Source organism: Eleutherodactylus coqui, chromosome 9 (assembly GCF_035609145.1).
Source record: "Eleutherodactylus coqui strain aEleCoq1 chromosome 9, aEleCoq1.hap1, whole genome shotgun sequence".
In the NCBI taxonomy this organism is placed as follows: Eukaryota; Metazoa; Chordata; class Amphibia; order Anura; family Eleutherodactylidae; genus Eleutherodactylus; species Eleutherodactylus coqui.
In genome coordinates, this window is record NC_089845.1 from 89,916,696 (window position 1) to 89,940,873 (window position 24,178).

A 24,178-nucleotide genomic window follows, 5' to 3' on the forward strand; every position below is an offset into this window, starting at 1 on the left:
TCCCATGTAATCATCTGTGTTTATTAAATACGTTGTTAGATTTGTTACATTAATGCCTGAGGAAGGACCCTGTGAGGTCCGAAAGCTCACTATACCATCATGTATTTTTGTTAGCCATTAAAAGGTATCATATCTACAAGATTACTTGGTTTCTCTTACTGAGAACAATCACAGTATTAAAAGTGGCACCTTTTACAACTCAACAAATGTGTGCTTTTTCTAGACACGGTTGAAAAACTAAATATCTCTTCTTTTTGTGCAAATCATAATACATTTGTCTACAATAATTGGCACCAAAATTTAGTGCAAATAATGCTGGAATTCTGGTGCAATTCAAATAATAAACATTCTAGCAGACATTTATGCCCAGTAAAACCATTCCATTCCAAAACCATTGCCTGAATCCAATCGAATCGTAACAATGAGCACATCAGCAGCAGCTGCTTCTCTCCGGAACTGGAAACATTAGGTGGACATTTTGAGAATAGAATCAAAAGAACACCAGGGGGCGCCATAACAAGCATATAACAGGAATATCTTAGATACAGGAGCATTTTTAAAATGATTCCAATTGAAAAAATGGTTGTGTTTTCCCTGATCTAAGAGGGAAATGTAATACTTATTAGTAAAACAGCTCTTTTAAATTATGTATTTATTTATGATTTGTGCAAAAACCTACCGGAGGAACATTCTGATGCACTTTAATATGTTGCTTTCATATAATCCCACATATCCAGTAATATTCCATCCCCTGCTTCATCGTGAGATTGACAGCGAGCTCTGCTTTATTCCACACCCCACAAAGCATGACACAATGCCCTTTATTCCATTATTATTATCTGTGGTTTTTATTTTATCACCATATTAAATGACAAAATATATCGCTAATCAGTATTTCAGTGTTAAATGTCCCAGACATGAGATACAGCACTGGTTAAAATATAGGCTAGATAGACATACAACGTCCACAAGACATACATACAGATGACATATAGATGACCCTACTCATAAGAAGCGTAAGGACACAGATTTATAATTTTTCAACGTCTGATAGATCGCTGACACTGGAGTCGCCGAAAAAGTCTTGATAGATTTGTATTAATACATATAGTACAGAATTTATAAGACCATTATATTATTGTCCAACAAGGTCAGTATTGATACAGTCTATCATACATTTTCACAAAACAGTGTAATTGTCATCTAGTGGCGCACATAGAAGACATGAAACCTCACAGCAAAGCTAAAACCAGCCTACTGCACTATGGTGCTGGGTATTGCCACCCAGACATACCATTGTTCATTTCCCCCTCCATGCATCTTCCAAATTCCTTGGCCCCAGAGGCATAACATGAAGCTCCCCAGTGCAAACCCTGTGCTATGTATGATACTAGTGATAGAAGGTCCCTTAGGTTCCCTCGAGCACCCGGGCTTAGGTACAACTGCACCCTCAGCACCCTGATAGCTACGTCCTTGCTGGTCTCAATTCCCCATCTCTGCAGTTTCTTTTGAGAGTGGAGACCAGCGCTAGATGTTGTTACCCTATAGCAAAGGAAAGACTAACTGAGCATTGATATCCCTCTCTTCAAGCTCCCTATAACAGTCTGCCTCTATTATGTCATGCAAATCACACAAAATGGGATCAAGTTTACTCAACTATCCCCAATGCTCTCATTAAAGCGAACTTAACAAAGGCACAAATGTGTGGCCTCTGCTGCCCATGTTTCGGAAAGCACCAGGGCTGGAATCTTGGGATCAGTGGGGGTCCCAGTGGTCGGACTACCACTGATCAGAAAGTTATTCCCTATACTGTGGATAGCGGACACCTTCCTATGATAGGAATAACTCCTTAAGATCACAAAAAAGGCTATACTTACTGATACAAGGGTACAAAGGCATACACAAACACCAATTCCCAGCAGCATGCAACAAATACAGAATATTGTATGGGGATTATATAAAGATTGCACAGGTAGAAAACTAACAAGTAGCGCAGTAACAGCCAGTGGTAACTCTAGTCATACCTTTATGTTAGGAATAAGGAGCCGCAAAGGAGCCACGTTTTAAGAGAAGGTGCTAAATCTTCAGCTGACACATCTTCTTGCAAGTTTGTTATTACAGAAGCTGTAAAATATTCTTGCTAGATTTAGTTCTAATAAACAATTTGCTAATAATAGCTGCATTTTCAGGGGTCATTTCATATGACAATAAATGAAATCAATTGTCTGGAGATAATTGGTAGATTCAAATGGGTTTTCTCTTTTTTTTTCTACAGATAAAATAATTACATCCTAACACATAAACTATTGTAGTATTTACACAATGACAATAATAAGATCTATTTCATGTAAATATTTAATATGCAAATTTCCACGTAGTGTTGCTCATCTTGATTGGCCGAGTGGTAAAAATCGATCCGATTTCCAATTTTCGCCAAATCAGGTTGGGTTTGTCTAACTCAATTTTTGACAAAAATTGTGGGAAAATCGAATTTCCCTAAATGCCTAGTAGAGAGGTCAGATTGCAGCCAATCAGCTTCCAGGATACCTTGATGATGTCACTAGAGACAAATAGGGTTGCAGACAGCACCACCTTAACCCAATAAGGGATGGACCGGTAAGTTGCAACTGCCACAAGGAAATTAGATCCAAATAATTTCCAAAGTAATCCAAGTATAAGAGAAAAGTATGGCAGCAAACCAGATGCAGGTAAATGATGCAGAGCTTTATTCCTCCTCAAGTCACAGATACATGACATTTCGACACAAAGTCTTTTTTTTTTGATGATGTCACTAAATATGTTCTCCATCTTACATATGAGCAGCACTTTCATTGGACACCTGACCCAGCCATATACAACATAACACTGTATTACCAGCGGCCATTTGACATCTGAGCACAGGACACAGAAGCTGCATCACGTTTATGTGACTATACAAAACATGCTCTTTACTTGTTTTATGACTATACAAAACAAATTCTGTACTTGGGCCTCATTCAGACGAATCTGGTTTTCATGCTGTTACAACAGCGTGTAAACCACTCTTCTATAATGACCAATAGATTGCTATGGAAGCGCTCACGTGGAGCTTCTTTACAAGTGCAGAATCTGTGCTAGTAAAAAATATTGGACAGCGGGTGCCGACTCACCTGTCAGCTCCGTGCTGTGGGCTGAGCAAATGGTGCTGACTAGAGATGAGCGAGCGTACTCGGATAAGCACTACTTGCTCGAGTAATTGGCTTTATCCGAGTATCGCTGTGCTCGGGTCTAAAGATTCGGGTGCCGGCACGGAGCGGGGAGCTGCAGGGGAGAGCGGGGAGGAACGGAGGTAAGATCTTTCTCTCCTTCTCTCCCGCCCACTCTCCCCTGCTCCCCGCTGCGACTCACCTGTCAGCCGCAGCGGCACCCGAATCTTTAGACCCGAGCACAGCGATACTCGGATAAAGCCAATTACTCGAGCGAGTAGTGCTTATCCGAGTACGCTCGCTCATCTCTAGTGCTGACCATCGGCTCCAATGGAATCCGCAGTAGCACTCTGCCCAAAGCATGGACATGTGAACGGGCTCCTCCGTGGAGCAGCTCGTTTACCGCACATTTCCTGCATGTCAGCAGCGTGGTTTACACGCTGTTATAACAGCGTGTAAACCATGCTCGTCTGAATAAGGCCTTAGGGAGAGATAGTCTGCAGGGGATATATTGCTGCCAGCTACAAAGTTAGCTGAAAAGTTAAGTAGAACTAAACTAAAAACTTAACAAAAAAAAAACTAAATAATAAAAAAGCAAAGAAAAAAAAGCTGGAAACTTAAAGAAAGCAGTGTGGGACATGTTAATATTGGTGGTGGTGGTAGAGGACGAGCTATATATATACATATATACACCCTTTGTATAAAGAAAATCAAACCCCTAGAAAGAGTTGCCATTTTGCTGTAAAACTCAGCAAGAAGTTACATCTGAGGCCGATTTCACACAGTTGAGAAGCTCATGTGAGATTTGTGTGGCATCGCAGTGTGGGAAAGGATCACTGCATGTCTTGACTTTTCATGTTCCTCGGAACGAATCACCCTTTGTTTTCAATGGGACAGTAAAACACATCACACAGCACTTACAATGGCCGTGTTCATGTCTGGAAACTTATGCGTGAGCGACTCAATCCTGCCCTTGCTGTGCAGCAGCACACTGCCCCTACTGGTGCTAGTCTGGAGGCCATCACATATGACAGTCTGTCACCCCTAGTAGTGGTATGAGGGACAATGACAGCTCCGCTATATATTCAGGACATCCTGCAGCCACATTCCTCTCATGGCGGCTTCCAAGAGGCATCTTCTAGTAGGATAATGCTCGACCGCACACACAAATGGGTCACAGGAATGACTCCACAACATTGTCACATTTCCATGACCCCCATGTCACCAGATTTATCGCCAATAGAACATGTATGGAACCATCTGGGAAGCCAAGTTTAACAGCCTACAAGTTTGCACAATCTGGAGGCTCAATTACAGCAAATGTGGACTGATATACTGCAGGATACCATAAGGAACCTGTATGCCTCCATGCCTGCCCATACCACACCCTGCATCCAAACTGGAAGTGGTACAACAGGGTGCTAGAGCTTCTCTTCAAGTGTTCAGTTTTCCGCAATAAATTATCCTTTTCCTCTGATATTGTAATCCTTTACTTATATCAACGTTACAATCACACAAATAAATCACACAGCTATTTCTAGGTGCTGGATTTCATTTTACAATGAGTGTGTGTGTGTGTATGTATATATAATATGTATACCTTCAATCAGTACAGTATATTATTCTGATACACTATGCTATAACCTATGCTGTTGTATTCCTACAATTCTACATTGTTTTATGATTAAAGCAAATAGGGTTCATATATGTAGGCTACATAATAACCTTAAAGTTATAAAAAGTGGATATAATACAGGATATCAAAAGGAATAAAAAACATCCAAGATATAAGAATTATATTATCAAAAGGGACACAGAGTGTGGTCGGAGGATACAAACAGTATATACAAATAGTATATCAACTATCAATTTGGGAGGCGTCACGTTGATTTTCATCAACCCCAGAGGTCGAGAGTAGACTTCACCAACGCCATTCCATGGTGGACTCCACCCTTCTCTGTCTGAAACAAACTTATATGCTATGGAAGACGCTACATAAGGGCTTTTACCCACTAGCGTTTTTTTAACTTTCTAATGTTAACCCCTTAACGACCAGCCCATAGTGTTTTTACGTCCTCCCGAAGTGGGCCTTATTCTCTGAGGACGTAAAAACATGCTTCCTGCAGAGAATAATGCCCCTCGGGCTGTGGACGTGACAGCTCCATGCTGTCGGTGTCCGCAGGTAGCTGACAGCATGGAGCTGTCATCCCGGGCTGTTCGGAGCCCCCCCCGGCATTGCGATCGGCGCTATGCAATGGATAGCGCCGATCGCAAAAAAGTAAATAAAAGTGCAATAAAAGTTAAAGATTCAGCTGCTCTGATGGATCGGATCCATCGGAGCAGCTGAAATTACTCACCGATGTCCGTCGCACGAGTCCCAGCTGTCCCGATGCTCCGGGCGCCGTAGCCGTCCTTCTGCGCATGCGCGCCTGGCGGCATTACGTCAGCCGCATGCGCAGAAGGCCCGGCGGCGCGGGAGACTTAAAATCTCCTGGCTCCCGGCTCCTGTAGGTAGCCGGGAGGCAGGAGATGTCAGCGGGGACTGCGGTGAGCGGTCCCCGGTACCGCGATCGCCGTTATCCAATGGATAGCGGCGATCGCAAAAAAGTTTAAAAAAGTGTAAAAAAAGAAAAGTTTCACCTCCCCTCATGGATCGGATCCATGAGGGGAGGTGAAAATACTCACCTCAGGTCCGCCGATGTCCTCCGGCCGGTGTCTGGACCCCCCGCTGGCTTCTGCGATGTGCCGATGCGGCGCGCATGCGCAGAAGCCGGCGAGCCCGGCAAATTCAAAATCTCTCTGCACCCGGCTGTCACAGATAGCCGAGTGCAGGGAGATATGACTGGGGACCGCTGTATGCGGTTTCCAGTCATATGATCACCGTTATCCATCAGATAACGGTGATCATATAAAGTTAAAAAGTAAAAAAAAAAAAAAAAAGTTAAAAGTAAAAAAAAGTTTAAAAAGTTAAAGTTTCATCTCCCCTTATGGATCGTATCCGTAAGGGGGGATGAAATTACGTACCCAAGGTCCCGGATTTGTTCCCTGGTGGGATGTTGATCCGCGGATGTTACCCCAGCTTCGGCGCATGCGCCCGTCAGCATGATGGCGGACGCATGCGCAAAAGTGAAAGATTGCCCAAGAACTATAAAATCTCCCTGCTGCTGGCTACGAAAGGTAGCCAAGAGCCTGGAGAGGTCACGGGGAGCCGCGGTATGCGGTTACTGGTCACGTGATCGCCGTTATCCAATGCATAATGGCGATCACGTAAAAGTTCTTTAAAAAGTGGCAGTTTCATTTCCCCTCACCGATGCGATCGGTGGGGGGAGATGAAACATCTTCTCGGAGGCTTCCGCATTTAAATCCAGATGCGATTATCCTCCATGGACCCTTCCGGCTGCTGCGCATGCGCCCGCCGGCAAAATGCCGGACACATTCGCAGGAGGCGGGGAGCCCAGGAAATTTTAAATCTCCTTGCTCCCAGTGACCAATGGTTGCTGAGTGCTTGGAGCAGTGACCGGCGGCCTCGCTGAGCGGTCCCCGGTCACGTGATAAAGTAGCGAACTAACATTAGGCCGGTCACGCGTGACCGGAGAGGAATTACAGGTTCTGCATGCGCTTGATCAGCGGTAATCCACGGATCAATCGCATGCATTGGATTACACAATTCCCCCCAATTAGCGGGTCGGAATTACGTAATCCACTCGCAGAAACAGAACACAGCATGCTATATTTTACCACGAATATCTGCGACCTAGAGCCCATTGTGCTCTATGACCGCGGATATACTCGCAGCCCATATGCAAACACATTGTGTACGGGCTGCGGGTACCCGAGTCATCTCTAAGCGACGGCGCGGGAAATGCAAACAAAAAACCGCCTGTGTGAGTAGGCAGTTATGCGCAGAACATTACGCAACCGTACGCAGGGTCACAGCCGGGCTCACAGCTGGGATCCGCTGCGGGCCTCCGCAAGCAGATTCCGCCTACGGCTACGTGAGCCCGGCGTTATTCAGACCGCTACCTGTAATCCGTAATTTACAAGAAGCCCCGGGAACGCTCGCCTTCCTGCAGTTCCAGGAGCAGCTTGTTGAGCGCCTTCTCTGTGAGACCGCTGCACCGCAGCAAGATTACAAAGCCTCACAGCGCCACTTTCTACACCCCATCCCCGCTGCTGAGGTTACGAAATACCCCCCAAAATACATGAGGAGGGGGGGGATACCCGGTTTTCTTGCCCCATGTGCCCAGCCCAACCAGCCTCCGTAATTATCCCTGTCTTCGGACATAAAACGCATTTATATTATTACCTTTATCTAATATTTAGGGAATGCCAAAAAATGGGGATGGTGGGGGGGGGTGGGGGGGGAATTATTTTTAGGAAGTCAATTTTTTTTCCGTATAAGTGGGCAATGGGGCCTTGAATTTATTCAGTTCTGCCCTGAAATCCAGCGGGCATTCCCTCCATTATGGGCCTAGCCATGTGTCCTGTAAGTAGATTAGGGCCACAATGGGTATGTTTCTGAACAGGGGACAAACAGGGGTATCCATTTTGGGGTGAAAGTCTTCATTCCTATGTACACTGTACAAAAAAAAACAGTTTTTAAATTGACAAAATTGCCAAACAAATGAAAATCGTAATTTTTTCCTTTTGCTTTGCTTAGATTCATTCAAATACTTTGGGGTCAAAATATGCAGTACACCCCTAGATGAATTTGTTAAGGGGTCTAGTTTTTAAAATGGGTCATTTGTGGGGGTTCTCTATCGTTTTGGACGCTCAATGGCTCTACATGTGGGCAATGGGGACTGGAATTTATTCCGTTGTACCCTGAAATCCAACGGGTGCTCCTTCCATTATAGGCCTAGCTATGTTTCCTTTAAGTAGATTAGGGCCACAATGGGTATGTTTCTGAACACGGGACAAATGGGGGTATCCATTTTGGGGAGAAAGTCTTCATTCCTATGTACACTTTCCAAAAAAAAACAGTTTTTAAATTGACACAATTGCCAAAAAAATGAAAATCGTAATTTTTTCCTTCTGCTTGGCTTAGATTCATTCAAAAACTGTGAAGTCAAAAAAGTCATTATACCCCTAGATAAATTCGTTAGGGGGTCTACTTTTCAAAATGGGGTCACTTGTGGGGGTTCTCCATCGTTTTGGTCACTCAATGGCTCTACAAGTGGGCAATAGGGCCTAAATCTCCTTCAAGCAAAATTTCTGTTCCGAAAGCCACCGGTTGCTCCTTTCATTTTGGGCCCCATTGTGCATATAGACATAATACTAGGGCCACAATGGGTATGTTTCTGTGCACAGGACAAACAGGGGTATCCATTTTGGGGTGCAAGTCTTCATTCATATATGTGTGGTACAAAAAAAACTGCTTTTGAAATGACAGAATTACCAAAAAATGAAAATCGTATTTTTTTCCCTTCGGCTTGGCTTAGATTCATTCAAAAACTGTGAAGTCAAAAAAGTCATCCTACCCCTAGATAAATTCGTTAAGGGGTCTACTTTTCAAAATGGGGTCACTTGTGGGCGTTCTCCATCGTTTTGGTCACTCAAGGGCTCTACAAGTGGGCAATGGGGACTAAATCTCCTTCAAGCAAAATTTCTGTTCCGAAAGCCACCGGTTGCTCCTTTCATTTTGGGCCCCATTGTGCATCCAGACATATGATTAGGGCCACAATGGGTATGTTTCTGAGCACGGGAGAAACAGGGATATCCATTTTGGGGTGCAAGTCTTCATTCATATATGTGCTGTACAAAAAAACTGCTTTTAAAATGACAGAATTACCAAAAAAATGAAAATTGTAATTTTTTTCCTTCGGCTTGGCTTAGATTCATTCAAAAACTGTGAAGTCAAAAAAGTCATTATACCCCTAGATAAATTCGTTAAGGGGTCTACTTTTCAAAATGGGGTCACTTGTGGGGGTTCTCCATAGTTTTGGTCACTCAATGGCTCTACAAGTGGGCAATGGGGCCTAAATCTCCTTCAAGCAAAATTTCTGTTCCGAAAGCCACCGATTGCTCCTTTCATTTTGGGCCCCATTGTGCATCCAAACGTAAGATTAGGGCCACAATGGGTATGTTTCTGAGCACGGGACAAACAGGGGTATCCATTCTGGGGTGCAAATCCTAATTTTCATGTGTACTATAGAAAAAAGTCCTGTCTTTAAAATGACATATTTGCAAAAATATGAAATTTTTGTTTTTCTCTTCTAAATTGCATGGACTCCTAAAAAAAAACTGTGGGGTTAAAATACTCATGACACCCCTCAGTGAATACGTTAAAGGGTGTAGTTTTTAAAATGGGGTCACTTGTGGGGGTATCTATCATTTTGACTCCTATGAGCCTTTCCAATCTTGGATTGGTGTAGGAAAACAAAGTGTTCCTCAACATGCTGAAAAGTAATGTTACATTTGTACGTCTCCTAAATGGTTAAAAAAAAACGAAAGTTTTTCCAATGTGCGCCCAAAATAAAGTAAACGGATGGAAATATAAATCTTAGCAAAAATTTCTATATTATGTTTGCACATATTTGAGATATTGCAGTTGGAAATGTGAAAAAATGACGATTTTTTCAAAATTTTCCCAATTTTGGCGCTTTTAATAAATAAACACAAATTCTATCGGTCTTTTTTTTCCACCTAAATGAAGTACAACATGTGGCGATAAAACAATGTCAGAATCGCTTGGATATGCAAAACCTTTCTGGTCTTTTTCCATGCTAAAGTGACACGTGTCAGATTTGCAAAATTTGGCCTGGTCATTAAGGCGTAAACAGGCTTGGTCACTAAGGGGTTAAAATCCCATCGCACAAAAATCGCAAGTTTGTGCTTCTGCGATTATATATATTTATATATATATATTTTTTTTTTTTATTTTTTTTTTCGTGCAGCGCGATTTTAACATTAGAAAGTCCCATTGACATTTGCAATAAACAAATGCAGCGATATAGCAACGTTAAAAAAATGCTAGTGGGTTAAAGCCCTAATATTTAGCAAATTATCCAGTGAAGTGTTTTAAAGCCATTCTCTCATCACCTGCGCAGGTCAATAATATTTCATTAATAAAGAATCTAAAGAATGTTCAAGTGAAACTAATTAACCCTTTGGCTAAATGAATCCTAAAAACCAATTGCCTCCCATATACATACATATGTTTATTTACTTTCATTTCCAATGAAGTCTATCTTGTTTCTAATTTTATTAACGTAACACAGACTTGGCACGGCAGGCGCCAGTAGGCCAGAGGCGATTACAAATAAGTGCCATGTAGGGACAGCTACTAAGTTGCCTTTTATTTTGGAGAATCCACTGATAGCTAGCCAAAAAGTATGTAGCACGTTTCTGATATTACTGTATAGTTGATAATGCGCAGAACGGAATGAGACCCAAGCAATGTTTTAGTATAAAAATACCATCCATGACATTTTCAGCCAGAATTCTGCAGTTTTTATTTTGTAAACCCACCTATTTGTTCTGTACCACCCTTATGACGATGGACACTGGAAAGCTCCCTTCCGGATGGGTTCCAATAATGCAGTATTTGACCGATAGCTTGGCTTTTCTAGCTAATACAGAGAGATTACAGATTCTTCTTCATGTTTCATCTTTTAAAGGCAGTGTGTGTGTAAGGGGGGATTACTGCTCAATTATTGCAGCTCTACTCAACATTAAGCCGGAATCAAACATGCAGTCTTTGTGGCAGTTTTTAATGCATTTTTTTAGTCAAAGCCATTGTGAGATCAGAAGGATAGACAAGTATAAAGAAAGGAATAACATACCCTCTCTTGTTTGTATCCACACCTGACTCCAAAACCTTAAAGTGTGACTATAGACTTATACCTGAAATACCAGATGAATTCATTCTACAGTGTTTATTAGAAAAAGATAGGTTATATTTAACCCTTTCCAATCCAATTTTCGATTGAGAGTTTCCTAAAAGGCTTTCTCTTTTTGCTGTTATACAATGGTTCCAATCTGCTGACTAAAGCCAGTGTGTGTGTCCCAGAGAGGCTCCAACAGCAGAGTGGCTGGCAATAGACGGTAAGAATACCCTGTCTGATATCTTCTGACATTGGAGCTGTACAAGCTTCAATCAGAATGTAGGAAGACGTCAGACAGTGGATTGGAAAGGGTTAATGTTAATAAGTGTCTGTAAGCTACAGCTTCTGGACTGCTTGTTCTATTGAAATAACCTTTAATTTATGGCATTGTAACTCATTTATCATTTACAGTACCGTGAATGGTGTCAACTTCCAGTGTATTATAGTTTATGTTTTATATTTTCTTCCCCCCCTTTAACACCAATGTACCCCCACATACCTAGACCCAACTACCCAAATGCTTTCTTCCATTACATTAACCAAGAGCAATGATTGGCTGGTGAGGTTCTTGCAGCAAATACAATACCATAAAATGAAAATGAATGGAATCTATGCTATGTGTAGCTCTGGGCAGGTTTAATAAGCACATATTCATGCCACATAAGTAGTTGGCTTTGCTTTACCTCTGAAGATGGTAAGTAGGTAAACACATAAATAAATGTGATACTGGCACAGTGATTCCTGTTTAAATCAGAACCTGCTGGGAATCCTAAATACAAGTATGAAAAGCAAAATATCTTGAACGATTCTCAGATACAGTTGGCAAGAGACCATTTAGTAAACTTTTATTTTTTTAACTAGCGGTATGCAGAACCGTTATAGTCAGTGCTGCTACTAATCTCATCAGAATGCAAAAGCAGCGACTGTGTTATAAAACCAATGATCTGTTATATTCTGCAAGAATTTACAAAAGGCTAATGTCATTTACTGCACCAGAAGAGCTATACCGGGCTAAAAAAACAGAGATTTCAGAAAAATGATTACAGACAAAAAAGAACAGAAAAGAATCTTTAGGAATTTTAAAGAGAGTAAACATATGGAGAGACAAAAACAGGCACTTGTGTCCACTTATCACTATAAAGGAGGTCGGGTAATACTCCCCAACTTACATCTATTTTCCATTGGATACATTTCATTATCTTGAATGATGCCATTTTGGGCTGCTTTGCCTACGCCAGCAGATAACCATAATTATGACTTCATTAGTATTTGAATCATGCTATCACTTATCCCTCTATTGACATTGATACATTGTAATAGACTCAATGATATAGCGAGTGTTTGACCTTTAAAGTGCACCTGTCACCATGAATTAGCAATTTTGCATTAAAATATTTGCTTGATGTTTGCCCCAGAAGTATTATTTTTATCATGAGATTTCCTGTCTTATACGTTTTTTCATGGGAGGATTCATACACTACTGGCCAAATTTCGGAAGCCCAATTTTTCCTCCGCTTTATAGATTTATTATTATTAACCACTTGCGATGGTCGAATGTCTTTAAACGTCGGGCTGGGGCAGATATGGCTCTGAAGACACATAAACACCCTGCAGAGTCTGCAACTACATGGAACCATACAGCTACAGAACAGGGAAATCGACAATCAGAGAGAGATGAACTCCCCGTAAAGAAGGTAGGGATGGTTTATTACCATCTCTGCCTTACTAATCCCTGTGTACACGATACTCAATGCGCGCCATGTACATAGTTGAGCAAGCTGCTGTAAGTCTTAGTGCTATAATCTAGATCAGGGGTGTCAGACTTATTTTCACTTTGAAAGATTGTAAGGGTATATTAAGGGCTTATTCACATTTGCGTATTCGCGCAGTGTATTATGCCCAACTTTTTTTGTGCGCATAATATGCAGTGAATAGATCCCATTGATTTCCATGGTTTCGCTCCCATAAGCGTATTTTTTCACACAATGTACAATCACATGAAAAAATACACGGCGTGACCTATTTTGGTGCATAGTATGCACCGCAATACGCCACTGAAGTGAATGGGCAAGCACAAATACCTCTCATTCACTGCAAAACCATAGGCATAATAGATTTTCAATTGCACAAATATGCTGTTTATTTGCATGACCGAAATGTGCTTATGCTTCTGAGAACGAGCCCTAATAGTGACCCCTATAGTGGCTTAGTAGTAACAGTGATTTACATAGTGGCTCTAGTAGTAATAACGCCCCCCCCCCCATAGTAGCCCCAGTAGTAACAGTTTCCCTCATTGTGGCCCTAGTAATAATTGTGACCCCTGTAGTGCCCAAGTAGTAATAGTGTCCCCCATAGTGGCTGAAGCAGTGGTAGTGACTCCCATAGTGGCCCAGTTGTAACGGTTTCCTCTATAGTGGCCCCAGTAGTAACAGTGACCCACATAGTGGTACCAGTAGTAACAGTGACCCCCATACTGGCCCTAGAAGTAATAGTGAATCCCATAATAGTTCCAGTAGTAATAGTAACCCTCTATTGGCCTCTAGCCAGGCAGCATCCTTACTGGCTTTTCCCTCACCAAACCTGCAGGCCTAGTCTGGCAGCGGCAGCCACTGCTGAGTCCACGACCGCTGACTTCTCCACTCAGTGTCTGTGCTACATACAGGACTGTGTATGCATAAACCGGGGAGAGAGTCAGCAGTTGCAGTCAGCTCACAGCACTCCTGCAACACAATTGCTTGGTTCTACTCCTGTATTTGTTTTATGAGCTTGGTTCTTGTATTGAATCTATGTACTCAGGTTGGTTCATGCTGTATTTATGTTATAAGCTTAGTTCTGCTGGGAATTAGCAGACCCAAAATAGCTCTGCAGTATAGTTCAGGAGTAGAGATGAGCGAGCATACTCAATAAGACAAACTACTCGAGCGAGTAGTGCCTTATTCGAGTACATGCCCGCTCGTCTCTAAAGATTCGGGTGCGGCAGGGGGCAGAGAGCGGCAGCAGGGAGCGGGGAAGAACGGAGGGGAGATCTCTCTCTCTCCCTCTCTCCCCCCCTGCTCACCGCCGCAACTCACCTGTCACCCGCGCCAACAGCCGAATCTTTAGAGACGAGCGGGCAGGTACTCGAATAAGGCACTACTCGCTCGAGTAGTTTGACTTATCAAGTATGCTCGCTCATCTCTATTCAGGAGCTTGTAATTCCCCTGTAACTATGACCAACATGTCAGCCTCAGGTACAGGGTAAATCAGTAATAAAAAAAAAATACTGTAATCTTATAACGCTCCCCCAAAGGTTTTGGCACAATGTGTACAATAAATGTAGATAACAAATCAAGGCATAACTAAATATAAAAAATAAATGAGGCAAAATTAAAAAGGAAGCCACCGTTTACCCAAACCACAGCTTTTAGCCCTGCCCCTAATGATTCACATCTATATATTCCTTATATACAAATGACTAACGGGAATGGGACAAAAGTTAAAACTTATTATTGGGCAAAAGTTAAAACATCTGCACTTTCTGCTGTTAAAAAAACACCCGAAAGATGAAAAGCCGGAACTATTTTTAAGTTTTCCTTACATTTTTCCCTATCGCAGAAGAAAAAATACAAATATCAAAATGACAAACATAAAGCCTCATGTATCCCCCAAAAGACACTGAATTATTTGAATAACTAAATAACAAAAAACTTCAAAACATGTAAATCTGCATATACTAAAAAAACACAAAATATGCCTGTCATGAATGGGGAAGACTGTCGGTCTTGAACTGCATAATATTAATAAGGCTAATTTATATAGCCCGACATATTCAGGACTTTACAACTGAGGAAGTAATAGACAAGTAATACTAGATATCCAGTGCATCTGTTGAGAAAACCCTATTGGTCATATGCATGGAGATACATTCAGTAGGCATTGTGGTACATAAGCTACTAAACCCTCAGTGTAAAATGTAAAAATGTATATCAATGGGACAACAAATAATAATACAGATATAACAACTATCATCAAATTGCTTTCATAACTTTAATTTAATTTGAAGTGATCAAAAATGGATGAAAGCTGATGAAAATGTACATTTTTTTTCGCAATGAATCAATTATAGATCAAGAAAATAAAGATGGCCAACCAATTTAACATAGACAGGTGAGACTGTAAGTATGGCTTGAGTATCTATTGGCATACTCTAACATTCACCAACCCATCATAAGCAAGCTGTAGGTATGATATTCATACTATTCTATCTATCTCATATCTATTTATTCAATATTATCTATCTATCTATCTATCTTTCTAATTATTACAAATCTTGGTAGTATTATAAGTTGGACTGAAGAGCTCAGTGACATTGAACACAGCACTTTCATAGGATGCCGTCTTTGTCACAATCTTTAAAAAAGGAAAAAAAACTGTGCTCCATAGTGCAATATAGTGATGACAGCAAAGGAAAGTCACAGGCAGGAATAACGTTACCTGATGCAGTTGTATAGCAGCACCACACTCTGAAGTGCCCACCAATGATAACAGCAGCTTCCTTGACGGTCAAGCAACGGTCTTCATTGCAAGAAACAGCAGAACAGTTAGAGGTAAGTGGGGGTAATGGCATGCTTTGACAAGAGATCCGGGAGTGAAGGAGAATTATTTAGTGACTGACAATACTTTTCAACGCCTTAACAACGCATTTGTCTGGCCTTTCAAACATCACTAGAAGAATAGCAAGAAGAATTCTTTCTCTTCTTTCTTCTTCCTCCTTCTGTTATACATGGCTTCTGTGACTCTTATACTCTGCTATAAACCAGTTTTAGGGGTATTGGTGAAGTTCAAGTTCAATTTGAACTAATTCAGACTGAACCAAACTTTTGAAAAGTTCACTTATCACATGTCTGTATATAAAATAAGATCTGAGATTTAGGCTTACTATTGTAATCACCACTAGCACAAGGTTGAGGAGCCTTGGTATACAAAAAATCCTGGTACTTGGTTTGCTGCAATGCCCTAAAGCTGGGGTCACACGGGTCGTATTCTCGGCGTAAATCTTGCGGTTTTGCCGCAGCGCAAAAAACGCGAGATTTTCGCCGGGAAAGCGAAGCTTCAAAACCCGAGGCACTTAGTCATTGGTTTTGGAGCGGCTTTGTCGCATGCTTTTTACTGTTGCGGCTGGCTCTCCCATAGAGGAGACCGCGGCCGCAGCAGAAAAAGAAAAAGAATGGACATGCTGCGGCCTGGGAATCCGCCGGCGTCTGCTGGCTTTGCCGCGACGGATTTGCTGCCCCGTGTGGATGAGATTTTTGACAAATCTGGTCCACATAGCTGGCTAATCCCAGGGTTAGCGGCCGCAGGTGGACTTGCCGCAGCGAATTTCCGCACGGAAATTCTGTGGCAAATTTGCCCCGTGTGAACCCAGCCATGAACCCAGCTTTACTCTTGTCATTACTGTTTAAGATATAATTCAAACATATAATTCTCTTCCTGTTTCCCTAGGAGGCGCCACAAATAAAATGTTACATAGAGCTATGGTTACTGAGGAATATTCTTTAATAACTAATAGTGAAACAAATGCAAAGAAAGTGGCACAAATAAGATGCCATCCGAATAAACACAAACATGGAACATCAATTGAGAACCTCCTCAAGTATCAAATATAATTAAAGATTGATTCGAAGAGATCATTAGGACAAATATCTTATTATTTCTTATTGCTTTTGCCTAATTGAATTCCCTTAGTTCTCATCAGTAAAAGAAAATAATTCTTATCATGATGCTTCTATCACAACTCAACCCACAACTATATATTAATGGATAACAAAGTGGCAGAAGCGAGGAAAACCACACGTTTTACCCTTTCTTTCTCCACATTAAAACAGCTTTATTCTTTATTGTATTGGTTACACATCTGAAAGTGCATTGCAAGATACTATACTGTTGCAGGTGGTGGGATAACAACGCAGGATTCGGGTTATGATGCAGCAGATGGAGTAACCAAAATGAACAATGTTTATTTACAATCAAAAGAATAAAAGTGAACAAGGTTATGATGATCCTTTGGCAACTAACTGTCCCGTAGAACATAAATATAGTTCACGCAATGCAACACCCAGTTCATCTTTCAAGCGTTAACATGCTTATTCTTATCAATGCAGTCTAATTGGAAACGTGGGCTTTGAACTCAGTTGAAAATGTCTTTCTAAGGCTTTATTCCCACAAGCACATATCGGCCGCCTTTTTTTACGGCTGGTCGATATACGCTACATTGGTAAAGAAAGAATTGGTGAACTGGCACACAAATCGAACGTTTGTGTGCCTGTTCTCATGGCATGGGGCCCGGCGCATATGCGCTGAGCTCACAAGGCCGTCGCCCATTTCCCCTCCCTCCCCATTGCAGGCTCACTTGTCTTCTCCTCCCCGGTCGTTCCTTACAAATGGGGGGTTAGTGGATGGGGGAGCTAAGCGCCGGTCCCCCCCCCCCGCCTCCTCTCATTGATGGCTTAGCTCCGCCCATATCCTGACCCTTGTCCATAGCCATCAATAGGAGGAGGTGAGGCGGACTGGCGTTTAGCTCCGCCCCCACCCCCTTCCATTGTACAGAACGAGCGGGGAGAAGAGGACAGGTGAGCCTGCACGAGGGAGGAGAGCAAAGGGAGCCATGCTGCTAAACTCCCTCCCACCTGTGACCGCTGCCTTGGGCTCCCATAGGAGCCCATGCAGTGGCCAATGTATTCCGGCCCAAAGGATGGTTCCAGGACTATCTTTTGGGCCTAACATAAAAATGCCCGACGCTATATTGGGCTGGCGGGGCGCTTTTACGTCTCAGGAATACAGCCATGTGATCTGATGCATTGGAATGATATACGCTCGTGGGAAAAAAGCCTAATTGCCAGATCACACACTGCCCTCTGTGTAACATCTCAGTGTGAAAGCCACAGTGTGTGTAACCGTAGTTTGCTTAACAATATAATCTCCTTAGTGCAGTTCGTGGATTCTCCATCAGATCTGTGGATTAACTGTGTCCCTTATGGTGTACACACTTAATTTTTGAATTAAGGCCAGCCACACTTACAGTTTGTCGCATGGGAGTCGTCCCTACCACCAACCAGGCTAGTCCAAGGTCAGGAGGAAACATCTACCTTGATTTCCTTGGATCCTTGTAACAGTTCTTATGCTTCCACCAGGTTGGGTTAGTAGCACAGGCTCTCACTTTGCAGCTCCAAGAAGTCTCTGCCCTCCTCGGATCAGTGACCACAGTGACCTATTAGCAGCTCCTGCTGCTTCTCTCCTCTTGTGCTTGATACTCTGTACGTCTTTGCCACTCACAGGCAGCAGCTTCTCTTACCAACCTTAGTCCCTGCACTCCCTGCAGACTATTGTGCTACTGCTCATCAGCGCTCCAGCTGCACCTCCAGCTTACTACCTCACACCCTGCTCTCTCCCTCTGTAACAGCCGAAATGTTCCCTTTTATTTAAAAGGCCCAACCCATCAATAAATGTTTTCTGCACATGCTCAGTTCTTCTGTGCCAAAGTTTAGCATACATTTTGGCATACACAATAATTTGGCACACATTTTAACACCTCTCACACTCTATTGCCATAGCAATCCTTCAGGGTAGCCCCTCACAATAGCACTATATGCAATAGACTATGCTGGAATGAAGATTTTGTGACCACTACTGGACTGATATGTATATGAGAGCTCAATAACAAATTGTGCCAAGAGCATAAGCGATAGATAGATAGATATGAGATATTAGAGAGATAGATATGAGATAGATAGATATGAGATAGATATTAGAGAGATAGATATGAGATAGATAGATATGAGATAGACAGATAGATATGACATAGATAGATAGATAGATATGAGAGAAAGACAGATAGATATGACATAGATAGATAGATAGATAGATATGAGAGAAAGATAGATAGATATGAGATAGATAGATAGATAGATATGAGATAGATAGATATGAGATATTAGAGAGATAGATATGAGATATTAGAGAAGTGGATATGAGATAGATAGATAGATGTAAAAAAGCCAAATCTATACCCAATGATTTACTCTCTTTATCAATAATAAACACAAAATAATTAAAGGTGCAAGCCTCCCAATCCGTATATAGTGGAGGCACCTTTGGCAATAATTACAGCCTGATCTAGGTAGAGAGGACTATATCTGGAAGCTGCGGGGATTGTGAGCAGGGGGTAAATTAAACAAATGAGCAGACAAGAAAGAGGGGGGGAGACATAGAGGGAATTGGAAGATTTGCGCTAGCTGCCTAATAGCACAGGGGAAGGCTGTAGCTAGCGAGACCCAGGTATCATATATATACCATTCATATTTGATTGAAACTGTTCTCTACTGAGGAACATGAATCATTGTAAAAGGTGATACATCACACTAATTAGTTTACATTTGATTCTGTGGAAAATGTGTATTAATATTATACGTAAAATAAACTAACATTAAATACATTTAGAGTTTGACTGATAAGTCTGTCAGAGACCGGATGATACGGCATGTACTCCAGCTCTTCACTATACATTGATGTTATAATAAGGGTATATTATGGCACAATTTGGGCTCTTTTCACACTTTGTGAGCTGCATTCAGTAGCATATAATGAACCTCTCTGTAGGACGCCCTTCACCCGGTGTGTGCGCCGAAACCCTGTACCCAGTAACATATGTCATAACCGTCCATCGGAGGGCACTAAGAAGGTGCATTAGGCACTAGAGATGAGCGAGCACCAAACTGCTCGGGTGCTCGTTACTCGAGACGAACTTTTCGCGATGCTCGAGGGTTCGTTTCGAATAACGAACCCCATTGAAGTCAATGGGCGACCCGAGCATTTTTGTATATCGCCGATGCTCGCTAAGGTTTTCATTTGTGAAAATCGGGGCAATTCAAGAAAGTGATGGGAACGACACAGCAACGGATAGGGCAGGCGAGGGGCTACATGTTGGGCTTCATCTCAAGTTCACAGGTCCCACTATTAAGCCACAATAGCGGCAAGAGTGCCCCCCCCCCCCAACAACTTTTACTTCTGAAAAGCCCTCATTAGCAATGCATACCTTAGCTAAGCACCACACTACCTCCAACAAAGCACAATCACTGCCTGCATGACACTCCGCTGCCACTTCTCCTTGGTTACATGCTGCCCAACCCCCCCTGCACGACCCAGTGTCCACAGCGCACACCAAACTGTCCCTGCGCAGCCTTCTGCTGCCCTCATGCCACGCCACACTCATGTCTATTTATAAGTGTGTCTGCCAGAGGAACCGCAGGCACACACTGAAGAGGGTTGGCACGGCAAGGCAGCGACCCTCTTTAAAAGGGGCGGGGCGGTAGTCCACAATGCTGTACAGAAGCAATGAGAAATCCAATCCTGTGCCACCTCCATCTGGAGCTGCACACGTGGGCATAGCGATGGGGAACCTATGTGCCACACACTATTCATTCTGTCAAGGTGTCTGCATGCCTCAGTCAGACCGCGTTTTTTTATATATAGTCACAGGCAGGTACAACTCCGCAATGGGAATTCCGAGTGCACCCACAGCATGGGTGGCTACCTGGAACCCACGCGCTGTACATAAATGTATCCCATTGCAGTGCCCTGGACAGCAGAGCTAACGTCAGATGAAATGCAGGTGGGCTTCGGCCCACACTGCATGCCCCAGTCAGACTGGGGTTCTTTAGAAGTGGACACAGATGCATTTACAACTCCCTGTGGACCCACAGCATGGGTGGCTCCCTGGAACCCACCGGCGGTACATAAAAATATCCCATTGCATTGCCCAACACAGCGGATGTAACGTCAGCTGTAATGCAGGTGGGCTAAAAATTAATTTGATTACACTGTAGGCGAGGGCCCACAAAAATTGCTGTATCAACAGTACTAATGTACATCAGAAAAATTGGCCATGGCCAACCAAGAGGGCAGGTGAAACCCATTAATCGCTTTGGGTAATGTGGCTTAATTGGTAACTAGGCCAGGAGGCAGCCCAGTTAAAATAAAAATTGGTGGAGGTGAAAGTTTCAACGCTTTAATGAGCATTGAAACGTATAAAAATTGTTTAGAAAAATTATATGACTGAGCCTTGTGGGCCTAAGAAAAATTGCCCGTTCGGCGTGATTATGTGAGGTTTCAGGAGGAGGAGCAGGAGGAGGAGGAGGAATATTATACACAGATTGATGAAGCGAAAAGGTCCCCGTTTTTGATGGGGATACAGAACGATGCTTCCATCCGCGGGTGCAGCCTACGTATTGCTTAGGTATCGCTGCTGTCCGCTGGTGGAGAAGAGAAGTCTGGGGAAATCCAGGCTTTGTTCATCTTGATGAGTGTTAGCCTGTCGGCACTGACGGTTGACAGGCGGGTACGCTTATCTGTGATGATTCCCCCAGCCGCACTAAACCACCTCTCTGACAAGACGCTAGCCGCAGGACAAGCAAGCACCTCCAGGGCATACAGCGCGAGTTCAGGCCACGTGTCCAGCTTCGACACCCAGTAGTTGTAGGGGGCAGAGGCGTCACGGAGGACGGTCGTGCGTTTGGCTATGTACTCCCTCACCATCCTTTTACAGTGCTCCCGCCGACTCAGCCGTGACTGGGGAGCGGTGACACAGTCTTGCTGGGGAGCCATAAAGCTGTCAAAGGCCTTAAAGAGTGTTGGCCTGCCTGTGCTGTACATGCTGCCTGATCTCCGCGCCTCCCCTGCTACCTGGCCCTCGGAACTGCGGCTTCGGCCACTAGCGCTGTCGGATGGGAATTTTACCATCAGTTTGTCCGCCAGGGTCCTGTGGTATAGCAACACTCTCGAACCCCTTTCCTCTTCGGGTATGAGAGTGGAAAGGTTCTCCTTATACCGTGGGTCGAGCAGTGTGTACACCCAGTAATCCGTAGTGGCCAGAATGCGTGTAACGCGAGGGTCACGAGAAATGCATCCTAACATGAAGTCAGCCATGTGTGCCAGGGTACCTGTACGCAACACATGGCTGTCCTCACTAGGAAGATCACTTTCAGGATCCTCCTCCTCCTCCTCCTCCTCCTTCTCAGGCCATACACGCTGAAAGGATGACAGGCCAGCAGCATGTGTACCCTCACCAGTGGGCCAAGCTGTGTCTTCCCCCTCCTCCTCATCTTCCTCCTCCTCCTCCTCACCGCGCTGAGATATAGACAGGAGGGTGCTCTGACTATCCAGCGACATACTGTCTCTGTTTCCGAGTGCAAAGCGTCTGCCTTTATGCTTTGCAGGGAACTTCTCAAGAGGCATAGCAGAGCAATGGTGATGCTAATGATTGCAGCATCGCCGCTCACCACCTGGGTAGACTCCTCAAAGTTTCAAAGGACCTGGCAGATGTCTGCCAACCAGGCCCACTCTTCTGAAAATAATTGAGGAGACTGACTCCCACTGCGCCGCCCATGTTGGAGTTGGTATTCCACTATAGCTCTACGCTGCTCATAGAGCCTGGCCAACATGTGGAGCGTAGAGTTCCACCGTGTGGGCACGTCGCACAGCAGTCGGTGCACTGGCAGATTAAACCGATGTTGCAGGGTGCGCAGGGTGGCAGCGTCCGTGTGGGACTTGCGGAAATGTGCGCAGAGCCGGCGCACCTTTCCGAGCAGGTCTGACAAGTGTGGGTAGCTTTTCAGAAAGCGCTGAACCACCAAATTAAAGACGTGGGCCAGGCAAGGCACGTGCGTGAGGCTGCCGAGCTGCAGAGCCGCCACCAGGTTACGGCCGTTGTCACACACGACCATGCCCGGTTGGAGGCTCAGCGGCGCAAGCCAGCGGTCGGTCTGCTCTGTCAGACCCTGCAGCAGTTCGTGGGCCGTGTGCCTCTTATCTCCTAAGCTGAGTAGTTTCAGCACGGCCTGCTGACGCTTGCCCACCGCTGTGCTGCCACGCCGCGCGACACCGACTGCTGGCGACATGCTGCTGCTGCTGACACATCTTGATTGCGAGACAGAGGTTGCGTTGGAGGAGGAGGAGGAGGAAGGTGCTTTAGTGGAGGAAGCATACACCGCCGCAGATACCACCACCGAGCTGTGGCCCGCAATTCTGGGGGTGGGTAGAACGTGAGCGGTCCCAGGCTCTGACTCGGTCCCAGCCTCCACTAAATTCACCCAATGTGCCGTCAGGGAGATATAGTGGCCCTGGCCGCCTGTGCTTGTCCACGTGTCCGTTGTTAAGTGGACCTTGGCAGTAACCGCGTTGGTGAGGGCGCGTACAATGTTGCGGGAGACGTGGTCGTGCAGGGCTGGGACGGCACATCGGGAAAAGTAGTGGCGACTGGGAACTGAGTAGCGCGAGGCCCCCACCGCCATCATACTTTTGAAGGACTCTGTTTCCACAACCCTATACGGCAGCATCTCCAGGCTGATAAATTTGGCTACGTGCACATTTAACGCTTGAGCGTGCGGGTGCGCGGCGGCGTACTTGCGCTTGCGCTCCAACACTTGCGCTAGCGACGGCTGGACGCTGCGCTGACAGACATTGCTGGATGGGGCCGAGGACAGCGGAGGTGAGGGTGTGGGTGCAGGCCAGGAGACAGTAGTGCCTGTGTCCTCAGAGCGGGGTTGGATCTCAGTGGCAGGTTGGGGCACAGGGGGAGAGGCAGCGGTGCAAACCGGAGGCGGTGAACGGCCTTCGTCCCACCTTGTGGGGTGCTTGGCCATCATATGTCTGCGCATGCTGGTGGTGGTGAGGCTGGTGGTGGTGGCTTCCCGGCTGATCTTCGCGCGACAAAGGTTGCACACCACTGTTCGTCGGTCGTCTGCACTCTCAGTGAAAAACTGCCAGACCTTTGAGCACCTCGGCCTCTGCAGGGTGGCATGGCGCGAGGGGGCGCTTTGGGAAACAGTTGGTGGATTATTCGGTCTGGCCCTGCCTCTACCCCTGGCCACCGCACTGCCTCTTCCAACCTGCCCTGCTGCTGCCCTTGCCTCCCCCTCTGAAGACCTGTCCTCAGTAGGCGTAGCAAACCAGGTGGGGTCAGTCACCTCATTGTCCTGCTGCTCTTCCTCAGAATCCTCGGTGTGCTCCTCCCTCGGACTTAATGCCCTTACTACTACCTCACTGATAGACAACTGTGTCTCATCGTCATCGGCCTCCTCACCCACTGAAAGGTCTTGAAACAGTTGCCGGAAGTCCCCAGCCTCATCCCCCGGA